We start from the raw sequence: 22959 nt of genomic DNA, 5'->3' as shown, positions 1-22959 counted from the left end.
ACACTGGAGTTTCTGGGGGTGATCCCCCAAGGCCTCCTTGTGCTGCCAGTTCCACAAAACTCCCAAGATCTGAGTGTCTTTGAGACCTCCTTGCCTCTGTCAGCTGCAGTTGGAATCAGCTGAGAGGCTCACCCTTATTAAAGGTCAAGAAGATAGACTGCAGGTGGATAACTCCTGCAATTGTGTGTGCCTTGTTCCCTTAGGAAAGCAGGTTAAAGATGGAGTGGAAGGGATTAAATTCTCTGAAAATGCTTCAGAACATGATTTTCTAAGAAATATACTGCATATCCCCAACTCCTCACAGCAAAGAGCAAGATGAAAAGATTTTAATGGTAATTTGCCTCGGAGGAACAAATTATGAATTACTTCTGGCTCAGATGCTCCTGAGTAAGGGATCAGACCAAAATGAGCCTGACAAAGCCTTTGTAATTTCTCCTTACTATGAGGTAGTAATAGCATCATCTGTCCTGCAGCATCAGGGTCACAGATGATTGTGTAAATCAATAAAGTAGACAAGCATCTTTCATCTGAATCAGCTACTCTGTGTGCTCTGTTTATTTGGTATCACTGTGACTCAGAAAGTTTAATTCGTATTCTGTTATTGGACCTGGCCCAAGACCTCAGCAAACTCCTGTGCCTCAGTTTCCCCTTTATAAAACGGGGGTATTGGCATCAACACAGTTTCAGAAAGGGCTTGAAAACAGACACTGATATTAAAAGGTGACCATGACAAATCTCCTGCTGTCACATAGCCTTCAGTGTTCCACAATTTGCTATTGCAGTGAAACAAACAGCAATTTAGTACATCTCTACACACAGGTGTTGACAAGCTGTCCTTTAGGCACCCTGGGCCCTTCCAGAAGCAATAAGAGGATAAAATAAAGAGCAAAAATGGGCTGCCACCCCTCCTTTACCTCTGCTGTCCTGCAGTTGGAGCCTTGGAGGTGCCTGATGCCCTGGGCTTGCTTAGCTCATTCCCAGCCCGCCTTAATCCCTCTCTGGGGGCGTTGGGATGGATCCAAAGCTTGGCTTTGGTCTGCCCCTCTTCTCTTACCGAAGAGTTATCAGGGTTGTAATGAAATTTCCACAGGCATGGCACAGGCGTTGCCAGTCCTGGCTCACAGCCCGGGAATCAACACCAAAACTTCATAAAGTCCCTCCCAGACTCGTTTCCTCTGGTCTGTTTTGGGCCAGGCATTTTCACACAGGCTCCATCCCCACATCACATCTGATAAGCTAAAGGGCCAAATCACTCACCTAAATAAGAAGTGCGAGCCAAGAAGTTTCAAGTAAGAGAGAGGGCATTTTCTGCTGAGATAGGAAGTGAGATGATGAGCTGATAAGTAGGAGAGATTTCACTTGGCTATGACTGCGTTGTGTTTATGTGGCCTTACACCATAAGGATGAGTTAATAAACAAGATGTGCTTACATGGCTATCTCTCACGTCCAGGTGGTGATAAGTACATTGTGATGGCTAAACTCTGCATCCCATATAACCAGATTAAAAGGCATTGCCTCTTTTATCAACACACTGTACTCTTTCTGGACATAAATTTACTTTCTATTTACTATTTATTTATAATTTACTTGGTATTTATTTGGTATTCACCGCATGTGTGTGTGTGAAAACGATTACATTTCATCCACTTCTCTCTGTTTGCATGCATGAATTTGTACCCCTATTGCAGACTTATTCAGACCTTTTAGGATTTAAACATGCCCTGCTGGAAATTTCACCTGCACATCTCACCAAAAACGCTGGGCTCAGAGCCCTGCCAGTGGGTTCACCACACCAGAGAAATGAATATCCTGATTTAATCACACTTAACACAATCCAGGTTAAATTAAGCAAACAAACAAACAACGTGCTCCAAAATGAACCATAATATTTCAGAAGTCTATAGAAACATCCACCACCCCTAAAAATAGATAGAATAAATAGAATAGATAGAATAGAATAGAATAGAATAGAATAGAATAGATAGATAGATAGATAGATAGATAGATAGTCACTTCTTATAGTCACAGGATGCAAACTGAGAATGCAGAAGTGCATTTACACAACAAGGGTGAGGGGAATAATCAAGAATTGGTGCAGCCTGTTGCTCCCCCTCCTTAAACTCCAGCTCCCTTTGGTCCCAGCACCACTGATGCCCCACCAAGGGGAGGCAATTCCGCCAATTTCCCCGCGGGGCTGGGGATTCTCTAATCTTTGGAAATGCAAATCCGCCCTTGGGTGGCCAGGTGCAGCCATCTCCTGTGCTGGGAAGCCTTTAGCAGGTGATTTGAGTCCTGAAGGAGAAGATGCTCATTCCCACCTGGCGGGAAGCCTTCCCCATCCTTTGTCCCAGCACAGCAAACACGGGCTCAGCTCTGTCCCCATCCTTCCCCATCCTTTGTCCCGGGACAGCAAACACCGGCTCTGTCCCCGGGCATGCACATATGCTAATGCTCCCAAATGCTTCTCCTCCGGGCTGGTCCCAATCTGTCCCTTTTGGATGCAAATGGCCCTTGGAGGGGCTGATACCCCCATCCTTATCTGGGACAAATTCTCCCGCTCTGTTGGAGGAGAATGGCTTCTGCTGGGAAATGTGTTGCAGGTGTGAACACCTGCAAAGGGTGCCCGCCTGTATTTTCCTTTGAAGTCTATCTCAAACATCATTTGTCATTCATTTAGAGTGAAAAACCTCTTTTTTTTTTTATTGAAGTCCTCTTGAAATTTCCTGCAAATCATGGTTTTATTCCTCCTGGCACAAGAAGGGGATCTGCAAAGGGGATGAAGAGGAATTTGCAAAATTGTGCTCATTTTCAACTTTCTTTCCTCAAAAATCTCAAAACTCCTGGCACGTTCTCCTTAGGTGTAATTCTGAAATAAGAGTTCTCTTTTAGAATTCAATAACAGTAAGTTTTGTTTTCTTTTAAGAGCATTAGCCAGGGGTTAAAATGACAAAAAGATCCCTTAAGCAACAGCTTTCAAATTTCCTTTTTTTGCAAAGAAGTGTAACTAACCAACCCATTTCAGATAGTGGAATATTATAGATGATGGAGGGAAACTGCACACTTGGGTAGGTACATGAAAGCAGTGAGTTACCCCAAGGACACCACTGCAAAAGCCCTTCTTTTATGCTGCCTTTGGCAGGGGGAGAAAATGTTTAAACACATTAACCAATTTAAATAGGCAAAAGGAAGGGAAGTTATTTCCTTTAGAAACCATAATGCACAGTAAATCAAAGAAACTTTCTGAAAAATGTAGTAGACATGAGATAACAGATAAAAGACAAACCAAAAGAAACTCAACTAATTGCTATAGAAAACAAAAAAAAGTACGTTCAAACTCTGTTGTGTTAGATCCCTGTTCCCTGGGAGCACGATTTTCCTTCAAAAAGAGAAAATAAAGAGGCATGTAGATCTGGTTTCTGTCTGCCTCAGTTCATCCAATGTGTGCCCAAAAGATAACCAAGAGAGTTTGGTCTGTGCTGTCATCCATCTTTAGCATCTCGACTGGCCAAGGGGATGCTGAGGATGTCAGGGAAAAGAGCAGCCCTGCTGGCTCACCTTTGATCTTTCATATGTGACTTACACAAATAAAACACTGCACATTAAAACTGGTTGTTCTTTCCATTTTCTGTGATGGAGAGGCAATGGTGAAGAACAGAGATGACTGAAAGGAGAGAGGGTGCTGGGTCAGAGGATGCAGAGCTCGCCTGGAGAGATTTAAAGATCATTTTATGAACCTGGCTACAGCTGTAGTTCATAGACCAATTTTACTGCAGTGCTGCCCACTGAGCCACAATTAGCAGGACTCCTGTGTGGGGTGTAGGTTTCTGTTTCTGGCAGGTTACAGCCCATGATATCCTTGAACATTGTTGTTCCTCTTTGTTAATGCTTTCATTATTGAAGAAATCCCTGAGAAACATGGCAGCTCAGGGGCTAACAGCCTGCTCAGCCAGCCCTGATTCAGGAGGGTCACACAGGGCAGGGGAGCTGTGTGGATAACTCTGGGTAGAACCAGGTTTGCCTCCCTCAGCCCACCCTGACAGGTTGCATGTTTCACAGCTTGGTTTTGCCTGTCTTCACCTGCTTTTATCTACAATGTGGGAGAAGGATTTGTGATTTAAATGTCTGAGACCATTCAAATCTCACTTACCCCTGCTGAGAGCCTGAGACAGGTGCCAAGGATGCTGTTTGATAGTCAGCCACATCAAGGCTGACTCAGATGATGAGAGAAACCTGTCCTCTGCTGAAATCAATGCGATGCCTTTGCAAAGTGCCCTACAGTTCTGTTTGTGAAGCATGAGACCCTGGGAATACTGTTTGGGGTATATATATTTTGTTGGCATCTTTTATTACACAGCCACTTGACATTTCCTCCAGAACAGCATTGCTCACCAGAACAAAGGTGTCTGAGCACTGAGTCAATGCCAGCCAGCCAAGAAGAGCATTTACTGCCTCCTCTGTCTGCAAGGTTAGAAAGCTGGGAGGAGAAGAGAAATCCATTTGCTCTAGCTGGGATCGTGGTGTGATGACCACTGGGGATGTGCTCAGCACAGCTCAGTCCCCAGAGGTCTATCTAAGGTTAGAAGGCTGGGAGGAGAGGAGAAATCCATTTGTTCTAGCTGGGATCGTGGTGTGATCACCACTGGGGATGTGCTCAGCACAGCTCAGTGCCCAGAGGTCTGCTGGGGATGAGGGCTGAACCCTCTTGGGCACCACAGGACAGAGGGAGCTGTGGCAAGTGAAGTCCTCTGACAGTTCAGGTGCACTGCAGCCTCCTTGCAAACCTCCCAGCATCTCTCCATCCCCCCATTGCTCACCTGGCAGCAACAGGCACAAGGAAAACCCAAGGAAGCTCAAAGCCAGCAGGAGCTCATGCCTGGGGCTGTGTGTGGAGCAATCAGGAGCCAAGTGTCTGCAAGAGCTGCTCAGTAAGTGAGCACCACCTCTCCTCAGCTAAGACAGGCTTCAGTGGAAGAAATAGGTTGTGACAGAGTAAGTGAAGATGATATCATGGGGAATTAGGGTTGCATGAGCAACCCTGAGCCTGGCCTTCCCTGATGCTGAGAGCCTAGCAAGGCTCTGGGAGCAGCAGCGGGATTTCTAGGGAAGCAGCAGCCCACACTTCATGTAAGAGTAATCACACAGTGAATAAAATACTCAAATTTTCTGGTTTTTTTGAAACCTCCTTATTTCCCTCAAAGACAGAAGGCACATAAGACCTTCATAGCACCATGTTGCCACATACATTACACAATTCCTCCCGAAAAGTATTGCATTACACCAGGTCACACAGTCCTACAACATGCCAGATAACATCTAAGGCATGGGGCAAGCTGGATATCTCTGCTTTTTCAGCCAAAAAATATGCATTCACTGTGGTCTTAGGGCTTCTTCATCTGCTTGACTTTCCTATTCTTGTCTCAGCCCATAATCTTCCAAAAAAGCAAAGGTTTGTGGTTAGAGGGGAAGATTAGTTTGAGGTGTCATGCCCTGGTCTGAGTGCCCCTGGGATAACCCTGCCATGGCCCAGCCCACAGCCCTTCCAAGCACACACAGCTCATCCAGCAGTGGGATTAAGACACACAGGTATCTGTTGCCAATGGGACCTTTCAACCCCAAGCTTCAGCTCTGAACAGTTGTCTAAGACTATCTGGGTCTGTGGGTCCTCACCTTTACCTTTCCTCTGGAATGAGGTTTCAAATCAGTTCAGGTTTGCTCTCTCTGCAGACACCTGAGGACCCTCCTCTGCCACAGTGCATCAGAAAAAAGGAGATCAGTGAAATGGCTGAGACAAATCTAAATACAGCATCCTTCTCCAAAAGTTAAATATTTTTAATAGCAGTCAAAAAGTCGAGTACAAGTCCAGATTGTCTGGCCACCTCTTCCTGTTTCTCCAGGCTGTTAAAGCAATGCCAGTGCTGAGTTGAGTTTTACTTTGTTAGCAGTAGCTCTTTCTTTTTTTCCAGACCACTGCTTCTCTTCTTCTTGGGGACATTTGCCATCTGTTTTATAATTTCACCATTATCTGATGGTAGGACTCAATGACCTTTCTAGACTTTAATTAAAGTTTCTTTCTTTTTAAATCATCTTCATCAAATTCATGTTTCCAAGCCACCTCTCTTGTGAATATTTTATCATCCTGACTGGAAGGATTACATGACAGAAATATATTAATTACTTTTTATTTTATCAAACTGATGAATTAATCTGTGATTGGGTATGAAAAGGGTAGAAAATGTCTCCTGAAGTCTACACAGATGTCATGTTAGTCATTCTATGAGTCACTTTACAATTTTTACACTATTTGAGTTTTCAACTGCAAATGCAGGCTTTAGCAGTTCAAACCCAACATGTGAGCACCCAGTTCAGCCTCGTTAAGCTTTTACCGCAGCTGAACCTGCATCCTGCTCAGAGCAGGGGCATCACTGTCCCCTGCAGAATGTGCTGAAGGTGGCAGAAAGGAGGTAAGGAGGTCATGGTCTACCCCAGGTGGAGGGACCAGGACGGGAGCACCTGTGTCACAGACCTCTTTTATGAAAAATCCTTTCCTCAGGATTCTTCCTCCTGAGAAGCTGAGAGGCCTCAGGAACAAAATGTAAACATTGATTATCTGCTGCTGTGGAATGCAACAGGTGGATCTGTGATTAGCCCTTGTTGGTTGTTTCTAATTAATGGCCAATCACAGTCAGCTGGCTCAGACAGAGAGCCCAAGCCACAAACCTTTGTTCTCATTCTTTCCTATTCTATTCTTAGCCAGCCTTCTGAGGAAATCCTTTCTTCTATTCTTTTAGTATAGTTTTAATGTAATATATATCATAAAATAATGAATCAAGCCTTCTGAAACACGGAGTCAGATCCTCATCTCTTCCCTCAACCTCAGACCCCTGTGAACACCGTCACACCTGGGACATGAACTCCAGGTGGGTGACCTCTGAGCAGGGAGATGCTTGCCCAGAGCCAGATGGAGCCTTTCCTGGTGCCCTCTGAGGCCCTTTGGCCAGTGCTGCAGGGCTTCTCTGCACGGAGCAGAAATACTCAGTGACAGGCTCCTTCCTCCACTGTGGAATTCTTTGATGGCTGCTGTCAAGACAGTCAGGCTGAGCTTTAGCATCCCTGCTCCACTCCTCATCCATAAAACAGGAGGAGAAGAGAGGAGCACACTCCTGTACGTCCCAGGGAGCTGTGGATAAACACATCAAACCCTGCCATGCTGTCAGGCGCGGTGTCTGTGCGGGGACACCCAAAATCACAATCTTAGAAAGCCAGCCTCTGCTTTTGAGTAATCAGCAGGACAGGAGTGATCAGTCTCCCCCTCTGCCAGCTGCAGACACAGACACTTCCCTCCAGGCTGGGGAGGAACCTCGGCTGCTCTGTTTCCTCTGCGAAGGCGATGAGCTGGGAGTGCAGCCTGGGCTGCATCTGCTCACCTGCTCTCTCTGCCAGGGCTGCTGCTGCCCTGGTGCTTCCAGGGCACACAGCTGGAAGGGAAAACTCCGCAGGGCCTGAGAGCTGTTACTCAAATGAGGAGCCACATTCATCACTGAACCACCTGGAATACATTGATCTCTTTATTGTGCTTCCATAATAGCATCACACAGAAGTGTGACAAAAGTCTGTTTATTTAACATTTTGTAATGCGGAGTGTGAGGTTTTACAAGAGTATGGCTAGAATGGAATTAGAGAAATAAATGGCCTAATGTTCAGACTGATAGTTAAATCATGAAAAATAGGAACTGTTACTCAAAAAACCTCTTAGGAAAGCACGGAGCAGGTGAGATGAGTCCATCCCTCTCTGGTCCCAAAGTATTCTGTGGTGTCATGCAGCCCATCCCTGCCACAATGAGGGAAGGACTCTGAAGGCAGCTCTGGAGCAGTTTAACCTCAGGTGACACTGCATTTGTTCTGTGCCTTTCTGCCCTCTAGAAAAATCCCTATGGCAAGGAAACTCCACCCTGAGTTAATAGAGGGTGATTCCAGGTTCATCTAAGGGAAAGAGAAAAAGAAACTGGGAGATTAAAGCCTGGATATTAAAAATGGGGCCCTGCAACATCACAGCAAGTGTCCAGCTCCCTAACACATTCAAGCACCACTAAATGTGCTAACAGAGCACATGCACACCCTGGCATGAAAATGGTCAGAACAGAGCTCAGGGAAGGAAGAAATGTCTTTCTGTGGCAGGGAGGAGCATACCTAAACCCCTGAAGGAGTTTGTGAAGGACACCAGTCATTTCTAACAACCAAAAGACCACACACTGCTGGCACACCCATAGAATGCTGGTGTTCAGGCTGTCCTAAGCCCCACGACTGCACTCCTCTGTCTCTGTACCAGCTATCCTTGGAGAAATCTGCCTTTGTTCAGATGCACAACTGTACAACTGTGTACAGCTCTGAACAGCTGTGCAGAGGATACCTCAGTTATGCATGAAATGTGCATAAATTGATGCTTCAGTTGGGAGTTTTGGCACAGGAGGAGAGCCCTGGCTTTATGAGAGGGTTGGACCAGGAAAGGAACAGAGCATGGGCTGTCTCTCCTCAAAGGCATTGAGCCTCTCAGGGTGAGTGAGAGCACCAGTACTGCTGGAATACCTGGAATACCTGGTGGTGAGAGGATCTATGGAGGCATTCTGTGTGATCTGGAAGCCAGACTGATGCTAATTTCCAGTACACATCCCTCAGGGACACTGTATGTCTTGAAAAACGTAGATGTGAAGCTTTCTTTAAAATTGGGGGAGCAAAGGGACACAGTTTTCACTAGAGCAGGACAGGGAGAAGGATTCCTCTGCTCTCTTCTTTGGTTTCCTCTGAACCATCTGTGCTAATTGCTGGATTGTTTTGTTCCTTGGTTTCCCCTCCACCCCTGAGAAGTGTCCCAGAAGTTCACAGACCCTCAATAGGGACACAATCTTTTCTGAACTCTTCTGGCGCTCTAACCAGACAGTGCTGTGCCTGTCCCTCTGTCCATCTCTCCCTCCATCTGCAGGAAGCATCACTCAAGTCTGACCCCTTGCTCTGGCAGGCTGTCTCTCTCCATGCACCCTACTCCTTCCAATTCCCTGTTTCCCTGCCCTGAGTGCAGAGCAAAGGATTCCCTTTGGGACTGTGAGCTGCTCTGCAAACAAACCCTTCCCCTCCCACGCTGGAGGCTGCCTCACATCCCAGCAGCTCGGGGAAATAACTCAGCTCCAGGGCCTGCTGCTCACCCTCCTGACCAGCTGATCCCACTGATGGGTCCCTTTCTGCTGAATTTATGGCACGCTCCAAACACGTTGCACTTGGGTTTTTCCCCTCTTGCGGCTGCAGAAGGAGCAGTAATTGCGTTTGTCACCTCTGAGGGCACACCCAGAGCCCCGGGAAAGTGAGCCATTATTCTCATTTACAAACAGGTAGGTAATCTCTTCTCACACGGCCTCAAAAATCTTTGTGCTATCGGAGCAGGCTGTGCAGATTAGCCGATACCGGGAGATTGTCTTCAGCAAAGCAGTAAAAGCCTTAAGTGCACTAGATTGGTTTTTGATTGACTTTTGGAGGAATAGTATATCAGAAGAATCCCAATATGCTCTCCCTGTGGTACTTTAAGTGGATATAATGGTCAGAACTGACAGACAGTAATGAGCCTTGTAGACAGGGGCAACTGTATGTTATTTAATTTCCACTAAAGAAGATATCTCAGCATGGAACCTCAGGTCTAAGACAACACACAAACACTCAACAGCCAGATTTTGTTTCTAACACTGCTGAAGCAGTGTTAGTGGTGCAGTTCCCTCTACTGCTTAAAATTTGGGGGCAAAAATCTTTTATGTCACCAGGCAAGGAATGCAAAAAAAAAATTACTTCCTCTTTGGAAAGGCTGAGTGAGAACTCTCTCATAGACCCCACTTCCTATCGTCTAATGGCTTTCACACAAATCATTTCAAGCTGAAAATGTGAGATCACTGATTAGTATCTGGGGAATTTCAGCTTGGATGTGGGAGAATGAATCCCCTTTGCATCAAATGTCAGCAAAACACGGACACCCTGCAGCCAGGGATACAGTGGGGTTTTCTTTGAAGTTGCGAGACCTGAAGTACAGTTTCTTAGAAAACGTGGGTTAATTACCTTGTTAGACACTCCACACCAGGTCTCAGGAGGGCCTCCTTGGCTTTCCACTATCTCCTAATTCAGAAAGAGGAGAAGCAAATTTTAAAATAACACTTTAATGAAAATTCCGGACGATCCATAAAACATTTGCTAAAATAAACAGGCCTGGTTGGGTGCTTTCATCCACTCTACCAAGATGTAAACAGACTCCTTTCTGACTCGCAGCACTGCTGTTTTCTCATGGTTTCTTCCCAATGGACAGCAGGACACTGAATTTCAGCTCTCCCTGCGGGGTCAGATGGGGCTGAAGGCTGAAGGGAGGAGCCACTGCCCTGTGCATCCCCATCCCCATTCCTGGCAGAGAAGTGGAGCCAGCCCAAAATGCTTCAGCACCCAGACCATGGCAGGGTCTGTGTGAGCTCTGCTCCCTGCAGCGCTGCAGTCAGCACAGTGTCACCATCATACTTTCTTGAAAAATCCCCTTGCCCAAGATTTCCCTCCAGTGAAACTGATAAGCCTTAGAGAAAAAGGAAAACAATATTATCTCGTTGCTTCTCTTCTGTTTTGCTCATGTGGAATGTATTTGGAGATTGTTTACCCACAGGTGATTGTTTCATTGGATTCTGCTGTGAGTTGTTTTCACTCAATGGCCAATCAGGGCCAAGCTGTGTCAGGGCTCTGGAAGGAGTCATGAGTTTTTCATTATTATCTTTTTTCATTATTATCTTTTACCTTCTGTAAGTATCCTTTCTGAATTCTTTCGTATAATTTAGTATCGTTTATTATTCTTTAATATAATGTAGTATCATAAAATAATAAATTAGCCTTCTAAGAACCTGGAGTCAGATGCATAATTCCTTCCTTCATCTGGGAGCCCTGCAAATACAAGAGCACAGCAAACCAGCACAGCAAACCCACCTCTCCTGAGCCCCCTCCCAGCACCTCATCCCACTGTCTGGCAGACCCCATCCACCACCATCCATTGCCTTTCTTCGTGGCAGGGGAAAATATGATACTGCCCCTGTTCTCACGGCATTGTAAATAGTTTTAATGGATTTATGACCCTCCCTTCCATTTCTATAGAGCTTGCTCTATGTGGTCCTAAAAGCTGGAGCTATTTTTGATGTTTTTTCCTGTTTTTCTCATATTCCTCTTGGTTGTCTTAGCAGTCATCCCATCGCTCTGTGCTGCAGCCCATCCACTTACTTCCCTGTCCTCTCATGTCCCCTTTTTAATTACATGCAGACAAAGATGTTAAGTCTCTGACAGATTTGGATAAAATGAGCCTAAGCCTGGAGGTTTTCCTTTATGGCAGCTACAGCTTGTCCCCTCACCTAAGGTCAGTGCCAGCCAGCAGCCACCAGGCCCTGCAAATGTGCTTAAAGTCCTGACACTGTTTGCCACCCGGATGGGGACCAGACTCATCCAGCCTGCTGTGGGAGGCACGGCAGATAAGAGGCTAATGCAAAATCTATAGGAAATTAGAAGGTAGTAAATCTGCTTGTTTAATGAGAGATTCGGGTGCTGAGGCTTGGTCTGCTTTCAAGAAAAGAGGAATTAGTCGCTGCTCAATCCATCTGCTGCTGAAGCAGAAAGACCAATATTGAGAAAATGCTGTTTGTGTGCTCAAGAAGTGTGTCCAAGGGGTCCTAGCTGAAATGCACTGAAATGTGTGGAGCCCTGTGCCAGTGAGTCCCTGACAGCCCTGCCTGGAGCCACACACAGGGACACACTCTCCCTCAGCAGCCCTCATGGATTGGGTGGAGAAATGATTCTATATGTCCCCAAGGGAAGGGGGACATATGCCATATAACATTCTAAATGTTCCCCAAGGGAAAATGTCCTGTCAAGGAACTCCAGTGGAATTCAGGGCAGGCCTCAGCGTGGCTCTGTGGAGTGGCCTTTTACTGTGCTGTTTTCAGCACACAGGTGTGAGAAACAACTGTTCACCTTGAAAATTTAAAAAGGCTTATTAAACTTTAACAAAAATACAACAAAGGAAACAGCTGCAGTGCTGAGAACTGCCCATGTGCGTACTATGTGGCTGGTTTGCCTTCAAGATGGATGCTCAGCCTTTTATACCCCTGGGGGTTGCATCAGCCAGCCCTAGCCCTTCCCAAAGTCTGTCAGTCAGCTCTTCTTTGCCATTTATCAGTGGAGACTGCTTTCTTGTCGCTTGATTGGAGGTCAAGTGTTGCCATGCCTCACCCCCTGAGCACCAAGCTTTTCCAGTCCCAAATGCCCCATGCAAGGGACACCATCTTTGTACCTGTCCTAGACAACCCTGGCTGTCTGATGTTCACAATTCAGGGCGAAAGGGAACTATGGGGAGAAAAGAGGACATCTAAACTACAAAAACATAACTATACATCACCAAAGCTTTTATTAATTTTCACACAATAGTTATCTTTTAATTGCGAGAGCCAATAATCTCATTATCCATCTATAACACAGGCAGGAAGAAGCCAGGTAGTGACCAGGGCTGGCCATCACCCCAGGGCTCAGCTGCTTCTGCAAGGGCTGAAACCACCCCTGCTCACCTACAGCTGCTCTGAGGGGTGATGGCAGCACCCCAGCATTCCACCTCCTTGTGCCATGTTTCTCCATGTCCTGCTTTCCATTCATGTGCAATTTCTGAGTAAATTAATTCACTGGTAGTGAATTAAGGGGTTAAAGGCTGCCTAAGAAGTGTCTTTCTAATCCCACAAAGCCATCACAAGCTATTACTTTACTTCAATTTAATGTTTTACCTAATTTCTTTGATTTTTTTCCCCCCAGATTTTGCAGCATTCATTTCTCTCTAGAGATGGTCTGAGGCTTGCTGCTTGTATGCTTGGGGATGCACTGGATATCTGTGACCCAACCCAACAGAACCCCATCCTCCAGCCCACATAAAAACCCAAATTACATTTGCTGAGCTGAGCAAGAGGTGGTAGAGAGGCTTTTCTGGTTCTCTGGGGCAGCAAGGGGCTGTGGCAGCTGGGAGACCCAAGGGTCCCCATGATTTAAATGGGTTTCACTGATCAGACAAGAGCTGCAAAGCCAGCACAGGCAGCTCCAGATCTTGCTATGAGTGTGTGTAGAAGATTTAAACAACAAAAGACACATACATAAAACCCCTGGTTGTCCTCCCTCCTAATTACAATCCCAATATACTAATACCTGCCACAGCACTCAGAAACAAAAATTCACACAGGACCAGTAATTCAAGACACTGAGCTAGCTACAAAAATCTCCTTTCCAAACTCCTCTCCTGGTGCCTCCCCTTCCCCTCCCAGTGGGATGAGAGCTCTCACCCTCCCAGAGGCTTTGCAGAAAACCTCACGGTTTGTAAATTCATTTTTACCGAGCTCTCCATCCCTCAGCAGTGGCTCAATGGGCCTTGTCCTTAGAGGAAAGTTCAGGGAAATTAACCCACACAGGAAACAGCTAAGCAGGATTTGTCTTGCCTCTCACAGCTCTTGTTGGGAGTTGAATGACAAGGGAGATGTGATAAGGCTCTGAGAGCTCAGGAGTCTGGAGAGGGTGAGCAGGGACTGATGTTCCATTGCTTTCCACAGCACAGGAACAGGATGGCATCAAACCAGTGGATGGCAGGTTAAAAACAAACAAAAAAAGAGGGCTTTAAAAAAAACCTACAAAAACAAAAACCCCGACCAACCAACCAACCAACCAAAAAACACAAAGAAAAAAAAAAAGGGAATTAAACCAGCTCTGGGAGCTCCTTGCAGCACTGCCCTGGGCATGCTGAGGGTTTACCTGGCTTGAAGGGGAGAATGAAAGAATGAACATATCCATAGCAGATAAATCTGGGGGTGCAAATAAATTCTTGGTAAGTGCCTGGTAGGGGCTGGGGGTTGTTGAGGGGAGCCCCTCTCTCACATTTGCTCTGCTTTTACCCTTCTCCTGGTGTGACCAGGATCCAGGCATGCCTGGGGCTGCTCCTGTGTCAATCCCAGCCATTCCAGGCAGGGGATGGTTCTTCAGGAGTGCCCACAGGAAGCAGGAAAGGCACAGATCCATCAGATGGACTGAGCAGGGCACAGCCAGGGCTGCCAGGCTGGGCTGGGGCTCCCCCACACCCAGACACGTCCCATGGCACCATCTCTGTCCGGCTCCATCTCCAGCTGCACGCTCAAAGGAAAAACAGCATCGAGTGCTTAGATAGTGGTTTTCACTTTCCACCGCTTTCTAATCAGCGACTAATTAATTCTCAATGCCCCAGTGAGGTAAATATATCTGTTTCATGCATTAATACATATATATATTATGTTTGATCTTTCCTTAACAAGTCCCCATAGCCCTGGAAATCCACACTGAAAACTGAGAGAGGGGGGTAAAAACAGCACCAGCTTTGAAATCCAAAAGATCTTCATTTGTATGGGAGATTGAAAGTAAAAAGAAAATAGTTATTTGGCAGGTCTGTTTCCACTGAGGGATTGGTTTGCCTCAATTTGTATTTAATAAGTGTACCACCAAAAAGTATTTAATGCATAATGTATAATATAATACAACTAGCACTACACTAAATAATATCCTCTGACTTTAAACATTAATGACTGTGTGTGACTATTTCTTTTGAATTTCAAACTACACAGAAAATATTTGTCAGCAGTAAAAATAAGCTTGTGATAGATAAATAAAATATTGGTGCAATAAACCCGAGCCATGATGTGCCTATTTAAATGCATATATACCTCTGTTTAATGCAGAACAGTGAATGCTGTTTTTGGATAATATTCTACTAATGTGTATACTACAATATAGTAATATTCAACATCTTTTTCCCTTCAGCTGCAGAAGGATTGCCAATTCAGTACAACACTTGCTGCTGAAGGATATGTTTATACCTTCTCATTTTTATAACTTCTTGGTTTTATGCAAAGATGAAAGAAATTGTTTCACCCACATACAGACGGGAGATTTCACACCAAAGAGTATTTACATGACATAAATCCAATTATTGCCATTTTATTTAACTGTAGTTTTTGCATTTCTGGGAACTGTGTACTAGGCTCATTCTCTTTACCCAGGGAGGCAACAGCTTTCATGGGAACCTTTGGGACAGCAACAAACACATGATCATTTTTAGGGCCATCCTTAGATCCAGTTTAAGTGCATTCCTAAGGCTGGGAACACATTTAAGTGCTGTCCTAGCTTGGGCTGAGTTCTTTCAACTTCACAACTGTTATCTGAGCTGGGACTTGAGCTCTTCTATTTTTATTTTTATTTTTTTCCAATTGGATCTGATATTACACTTGGCTGGCAAAATAAGACGCAGTACTACAGCAACACACAGGCTTGTCACTCTGATGGTTATGCAGATCAGAGCCTCAAAGTTTGTCCCTCCCAACATTTTTTAGTCCTTGTGTTGTTCAGAGCATTCCTGGTCTCTGGGAAGCTGCCCTGAGCTGTCACAGGAGACCATCCTGAAGGACCTGATGCTCTTCAAGCCACGGTCACGCTTGGCAGCACAAATGTCAGCTCACCCACAGCTTTCACATGGGGCATGGTGCCAGGGGCAAGACTTGGGGGCGTAAGATTGGGAGCTCCACACAGGAAAACCAGCCAGAAATATTAAGGTGTAAAGATTTTTTTTTTTTTAATGAAGTTCTTAAGATGGCCAGATTTTATTAGCTTGGACTGAACTTCTTGGGTATGTTCCAAATTTAAAAAAAATAAAAATGAGGGGAGTGGAATTCTTGGAAATTCAGGCATGAAATACATGGCTTTGTTTCAAGCTTCATAATGAAAAAATAACAAAGTCAAGTACCAGAGCAGTCAGACTTTATGTTCTCAGTAAAACAAAATATTTTGCTTAATATTTCACCTTGCAAAAATACTTTTAAAAATCTACTTTGAACTGATCTAACCTGAGCTTCCTTCACATTTTGGCCAAAGAACAAAAAAATAGAAATCCAGCGTTTGCACAGTTCCCCTGTGTTTGTGTGGGCTGAAAGATCTTTTTTGGGTCCTATTTTGTTCTGACCCAAAAAAGATCTTTCAGTCCTCTGATACTTGGTGAAAGGGAGCACCTGTGCCTCCCACCTTGCTCTGTTCAGGATATGGAAGCTGGGCACAGGCAAGTGCCTCAAATGTCTTAAAAAGCCTCTAGAAATTCTGTTTCCAAAGAAAAGTTAAAAGTGTGGAACAAACACAGGTGACGCAGAAACATTTCCTTGAGTGTGCTGAGAGCCTGGAACAAAGTCTGTGGGGTGCTTCTCTCAGCTGATGGAGAGATGGTTCTTTCTCCAGCTCTTCAAGACAGCACAGGAAAAAATAACTAAATGTATAATCTGGCAATCCCTGTAAATAGCAGCAGGTCAAGGACATGCTCGTTTTGGTACAAGGAGGCCTTTTACAAGGCACTCAAATTGTGAATGCTGTGAAAGTGCTGAGTTAACCTATCTGCTGGTCAGTGCAATTTTAACCCAGGGTGCAGGCATTCTTGTGGCACACAGTTGTCAGGGTGGGGTCAGAGTCAGGAAAAGATGGTTTCTGAGGCATTCAGGTCTGTGCCACTGCTTTATTACATGAGAACCAGTGATAGCTCTGAAGTATGGCCACATGCTGCTCTCTGTTATACTGGATTAAATCTGTAACCCATAGGGTGCTAAATCTGGGTTTACACTTGCTTTGAAAATGCAGAGTCTGGTCTCTGCCCCTGCAGAGTGTCAGGAGGTGCAAACACTCAGACAGTCACTGCAGCATCCCCGGACTGCACTGAATGCAGCATCCTCTGCAACCCAATCCTCATCCATGAGCACCCAGCCCCTTTTCCAGCCAGCCTATCAGAAAAAAATGGCCACAGAAGAGCAGAAGTATTCCCAAACCGTGAACCACTCTGTGTTTTCATATGCTGCTGGGTTGATTTTAATGAGGTTTCTTCAAAGAGTTGCAGTGGACACTCCGTGCCTTTACAAAGAGCTGTGCAGCCTCCATCACCTGAACTTCAATTATCCAATTTCCCTGGTACCTGGAAAGGCAATGCATGGTAATTACACTGAAAGTTATTTTAGTAACTCAATCATTCAAATTTCGCCAAGCTCCTCATAAATTCAGAGAAGCCAAGGTTATGCTATAGACATGGGTGTGTTCACATGTCAGCTTTAGGTATCTAAAAAATTAAAGACTTGACAGCAATTTAGAAAATGAGTTGCTGGGTTTTTTCAAACACCAAGCAGATCAAAGGACTGATGCAATTTGGGGAGATGTTGTAATCGTTAACTATTTCAGAAGGGATCTCCCAGCCAAGTGCTCAGCTTGAGGAATTGTATGGAAATGCACAGGATAGCTCTGCATCTCCCAACCTCAGAACCAGCACAGAAATATGCATGGGATTTACTGTGACAGGGGAAAAAAACCCTTCTCATTTGGAGTTGGGCTAATCTCAGAGCAGGACAGCTGAGGCAGGAAAAGCCATTTAAGTAATGTCGTGTTTAAAAGGCCTGCTCTGACCTTCATCTCTATCTGCTTTCTTGCAGGGCTGCCTCTGAAGTGCTGTACAACATAAATAGCATCTGCCCTGGGATTTTAGCCTGAGCTTAGCAGAAATGGCTCTGGTGGCTGTGATGCACCTCTCACAGTGATTAGTCACCGAAGTTTTCCAGTTCTTCTGCCATTTGGGGCATATGTTACACTTCTATTTATCCAGACATGATTGGGGAGGCTGCTGATTAGTAGTGACTGAGGGCACTCTTACTCAGCAAACCTGTGTGCCAGATAAAAATAGCAGAAAGCACATAAAAGGGGAGGATGAGAGCTGGCCCAGCAGAGAGGGCAGCTTTAGGACACAAAGTTTTCCTTCAGCCTCCAAGTTGGAGTTAAACTTGTCTGCAGAGCCCAGTGATCAGACTGGCAGGGACTGCAAGGATTTCTTGCCCCCTCTGCAGCACAGGCAGATTCCTGGGGTGAGTTACACAAGAAATTGCTGTTCCAGGGACTTCAGCACTGCTGATTTGCTCAACCTCCTCTGCACCTTTTCTGATGCATTTACTCTTCTGTAAAAAAAAAAAAAAGTCCTGGGTCATAGAGGGTGTCAAGAAGTTTCTGTAACCCATGGCAGGGTATTATGTGGCTCCTCAAGGTGACTGCCTGGTTCAGGAAGAGGCCAGAAGCAGCAACCCTGCAAACTTTTCTGCACAGCTCAACCTGCAGCTGCTGCAGTTTTCACAATGCTTCTCCTCAGTTCATCAACTCCTGTCTGATCACGTTTGCACCATCATCCATTCTCTGCTCTCTGAGTGATGCGGTTGTCACTGTCATATTTTCTGAAAAATCCCTTCTCCAGAATTTCTTCTCCTGGGAAGCTAAGAAGCCTCAGAGAAAAATGTAAATAATAATTATCTGATTGCTTCTCCTGTGTTTGGCTGCTTTGGAATGTGGCCTGGAGATTGTTTATCCAACAGGTGCATGTTTGATTGGTTTCATGTGAATTGCTTTAACTTAATGACCAATCACCATCAGCTGTGTCAGACTCTGAGGAGTCAGTCAGCTTTCATTATCATTCTTGTCAAATCCTTTTTCTTTCTTTAGTATAGTTTTAGTATAGCAATATGATATTATATAATATAATATAATATAATATAATATAATATAATATAATATAATATAATATAATATAATATAATATAATATAATATAATATAATATAATATAATATAATATAATATAATATAATATAATATAATATAATATAATATAATATAATATAATAATATAATATATTAGCCTTCTGAGAACATGGAGTCAGATTCTCAATTCCTCCCTCATCCTGGGCACCCCAGCAAACTCAGCACTGTGGTCCTGAGTCAAGCTTGCATCAGGGCTTGGTGCAGACACAGGAGCAGGGATGAGTCTGCAGAAGCACAAAGGGAGGCTGATAAAACATCAAACCCTGACTGAAAGCAGAGCATAAAACAAACCAAGTGCCAGGCACATGGATGTCCTTATTGGCTCTAACAATATTATTCATTCATTTAAAAGCAAGCACACACACACTTTGCAGCCAGAGGGGCTGGCAGGCAGTTACAGAGCCTTCTTGGACAGGGCCTGGAAGCAGAGGAGCAGCTCTAATTCCAGCAAAGATTTTGGGACAAATATTTCATGACATTTCCAAGCTTTGTCTGACCTTCTGGGAACCTCACAAAGTTTCTCAGAGTGCTGGCAAGGACAGGCTATATATTAAAGGCCTTTTAAAAGCCCAGCAATTCTTAGCACATCCAGCAAGCTGCCAGCACCTGATGGAGCAGAATCAACAGTCCTGACTGGACAGTGAAATCACTCAGAAACATTCAGCCTCAGGCACTCACTTGTAACAGCAATCTGGGCACTGAACAATTCAAGCATTTCTTCTCACCACATCTCACATGTTGTACAGGGAAAAAAAAACAAACCAGCAAACCATAAGACATCTTCTTAGTGCAAATCTAAGTTGCCAGGCTCCTGATCCAGAGCTCTGGATAGGCAGGGACATAATTTCTCCATAGGGTTACCTGATACAGCAGGGGGTGGGATGATCCCACATTTATCCTCTGGGAAATCTTGGGATCTCCATTAGCTATTTGTAAATCCATGCTTGAGGTTTCTCTATAGTTCCTGCCTGGACGTAGCAGGGTTCTAAACGCTCCACACAAGTCCACAGGCCCCTCCTGTGATACCTTATCCAGTCCCCTGGGTTTACAGTCTGCAACCCAGACAATGAAGGAGGGGTGAGGAAAATTGCAGAAGTGAAGATTAGGTGAAGATTAAGCCCTCAGTTTTGAAATCCAGTTTCCAGAGTTCCTCCTTCCCATCAGACCCCACAGTTCCAGTTGCAAACAGGGCACTGAAATTACCCCAGGTTTGATCTGGTTTTAATTTAGGATTAAAAGAACATGTATCCAAAAAGGATATCTTTAACCTGGATCAGGTCAGAGATTCAGTGCTCAGTCACTGTCAGGGCAGAGCAGGGCATTGTGATCTGACCCTGGCATGTCCCTGTTTCTGCCCCATCTAGACCTGGCCAGCTGAACTCCCCCCTGGAGAAACCATTGGTCCCACAAAGGCACCTGGTGAGCAGGAAGGGTTTGCAGAGCTACCAGAGACACTGAGGAGCATGAAAGTACTTTGGATTTCCCTAAAAAGCAAAAAGCTGCTCTGCTGAGAGCGTAGGTTTGGTTGCATTCTTCTGCCAAAATGGAAGTTCACATCCCTCTCTAGAAGGACCTGGAGCAACGTGTGCCTCATCCAAAGTCAACTGCCATGAATGGGAGCTGGGTATTAACTTCCAAGGCCAAAAGTTCCAGTCCTTAAACAAACAGAATATGAAATACAGACAGAAAGTGCTTTCCATTTCCAGCATGTTTTCAAGGAGCAGTGCTCAATCCCTGAGATTGAGGAGGAATCTCACAAAGACAACAGGAAGAAGTTAATAAAGTTTTTCCATGTGATTTTTATTTGGTGTCAAGTATCAGCCAGTTTGCCCATCTGGGATATTAATAATGCAAATAGTGCTAAAGGTTGCTTTGCTCAGAAAAAGCCACAGGAACTTATAGAGTTCATTAGACTCACATATTTCCTCTCCTCCCATTTAAATAAAGAGAGGGGACGCCATGCCGTTTCCTTTCACACAAAAGTGTTGAGCTTTGGCAAGGTTTTTACATTATTTAATTAGCCCACTCAAATTTCACTGAATTGGGAATATTCTAGTGACAATAATGTCCCTCTCCTGCTGAGTATCAGAAGGTGGAAAATGAAAAGCTCTGTCATGCAAATGCAGCCTCAGCAAAGTGCCTAAGGTGGTTGGAAAATATCGTTTAGTCCAATTATTCTTCCTGCAATTCTTGTGAATTTGGGGAAATGAAAATGAACCTGAGATGTTCATTTCTCTGAAACCTGCTGCTGCCTCACCCCATGAAAAAACCCACTCAAGGGATCAGCCTTGCCCCAGGAACCCCTGCAAACATACCTTGCAGTCACCAAAAACAAAAACAACCAACACAACACGACCCAAAATATGATTAGCAGACAAAAGCCCTATCCAGAGCCTAATGTAAAATATCCTCCTGCCGTTCATGGCAGTTAGCAACAGACAGATGACTCACTGATTGATATATTATCCTGCCCTGCCAACACATCTGGGTACATGGCAAAGTGGAAAACAGTGCATTAATCTCTGTCAGAGGGAAATCAATGGGAATCAGGCACCTAATTCCCTTAGCTGCTTTGGGAAGTCCCGCCCTTTCTCCACTTATCATAAATCAAATTTAAGAGAAAATCTTTCTCTGCCTGGGAACATACTGCATCTGCCCAGCCATGATCTCTTCCCTCTGAAATTCATCCCTCAGCATCTGCTCCTGGGCCTGAGGACCAGGTGTCCCCATGGTTCTTTCCAAGGTCCATGGGTGATGCTGCAAGAGGCTGTTATGGTTTGGTTCCCTGAGTGAGGGTCACCTCCTCTGCACCCAGTTATCCCCGACCAGGTAGGTACAGGGGAAAGCAAAATGAAGGTGACATCTTAAAATGAATACAGACCTGAGAATCAATCATTAATTTTGCAGTCAGGTGCCTGCTGGCTGAGTTATTCTGCTCCTCCAAGCACTGGAGCTTCTGCCTGCAGTAGGAGCATTAGTCAAAATCACTTTTGTTATTGGGCTGGTATCAGTTCAGCAATTTAGATACATATCTATGAGCAATCACTTCCTCATTCCATGTTCTGGGCAGGATTTTCATAGGAAAAGCTGATTAATCACAGGAATTTGAGGGTAACAGAAGGGCTGAGCAAGATGCACACCAGGTGGATTTGTCTTCTGCACAATATGGAGCTGGGTCCACAGAGAGGCAAAATGTATTCCCTGCTGCCAGGCTGCTCAAGTTCACTCCCAAATCTGTGTGTGGTGGGCTGAGCACGTGCACATCCCCCTGCATTTCCCACAGAGGGAAGAGTTACACACGGAGGAGGATTCCTGAAGAAGAGGTGGTGCTGCCTTCAGACAAAGAGGAAAGAGATGACCACGTGTCCACCCCCCTTTTCCACACCTCTAGAAAGCATCTCAAACCAAACTATGAAAGCACAGGGCAGCCAGTCTGGGGCCAAGTGGGCTTTACACCCAGCTCAGCCTTGTCTACAGAACCCCCCTAGCCCTGCTTCTGCTCAGATCCCTCCACCAGAGAAGATGTGGGTCACTTCCAGCCTGGGCAGCAAAAGCAGTCTCCAGTATCTACTGCTGAACAGCAGTACCACCACCATGCTAAAAGCAAACACATTTTCTTTTTTTTTAGTCCTCAGGTGGTGGTGTTTTGTTGTGGTGGATTTTTTTTTTTCATCTTCAAAAGACATTGATTCATGTTAAATTGTATAGAAATAATTCTCCTTTCACAGCACTGCCAAAGTCCCTTTCTGTCACAAAGTCCCACCTCTGTAAAGCTGTTGGCTCCCTGCCTATTAATTTTCTCCTTCAGAAATCAGGAGATTTCTGAATCAGGAGGACAGGCAGAAGTTATCCCTGCAGAGATGTGAGCTCAGCCAGGAGCAGGGAGCACTGTAAGGCCCCAGCTGCACCCCAAAATCACAAGTGCTTTGATACAGAACAGTGATTTCTTATTTTACACTCTGATATTGCTGCTGCACCAAAGGAGCAGCAAAAACTTCCCAGACAAGAACAAAAGGCAGGAGAGGAGCAGGGGCATCTGGTGCTGTTTGAGGCAGAGGATGCAGAGCAGCTTTCTCCAGTGCAGGAAGGAAATGCTTTGTTCTGAGCTTATGCAATTGAAAATGCAGATTCAGAAAGACCCAAAGAGTTCACAGATGCATGTCAGGCTGGCTAAAGCAAAAGGGAGCTGGAAGGGTTGGCTGACAAAGGGGAGATTGACTACAGCATTAGCAATTTTTTAAAATTAACTTT

General features: G+C 45.0%; 1 long non-coding RNA gene across 1 annotated transcript; it reads right to left on the bottom strand.

Moving 5' to 3' along the window:
- Window positions 1-7548: 7548 nt before the first annotated feature.
- Window positions 7549-10550, bottom strand: LOC135448832 (uncharacterized). The gene is made up of 3 exons (XR_010440591.1): window positions 10241-10550; window positions 10094-10150; window positions 7549-7981 (listed from the first exon to the last, which is right to left on the bottom strand). It is a non-coding gene; the product is annotated as an uncharacterized LOC135448832 (long non-coding RNA).
- Window positions 10551-22959: the final 12409 nt, after the last annotated feature.

Source organism: Zonotrichia leucophrys, chromosome 5, assembly GCF_028769735.1.
Source record: "Zonotrichia leucophrys gambelii isolate GWCS_2022_RI chromosome 5, RI_Zleu_2.0, whole genome shotgun sequence".
NCBI classification, from domain to species: domain Eukaryota; kingdom Metazoa; phylum Chordata; class Aves; order Passeriformes; family Passerellidae; genus Zonotrichia; species Zonotrichia leucophrys.
The sequence above is the reverse complement of the archived record's forward strand: the minus strand, read 5'-3'. Positions and strand labels throughout refer to the sequence as shown.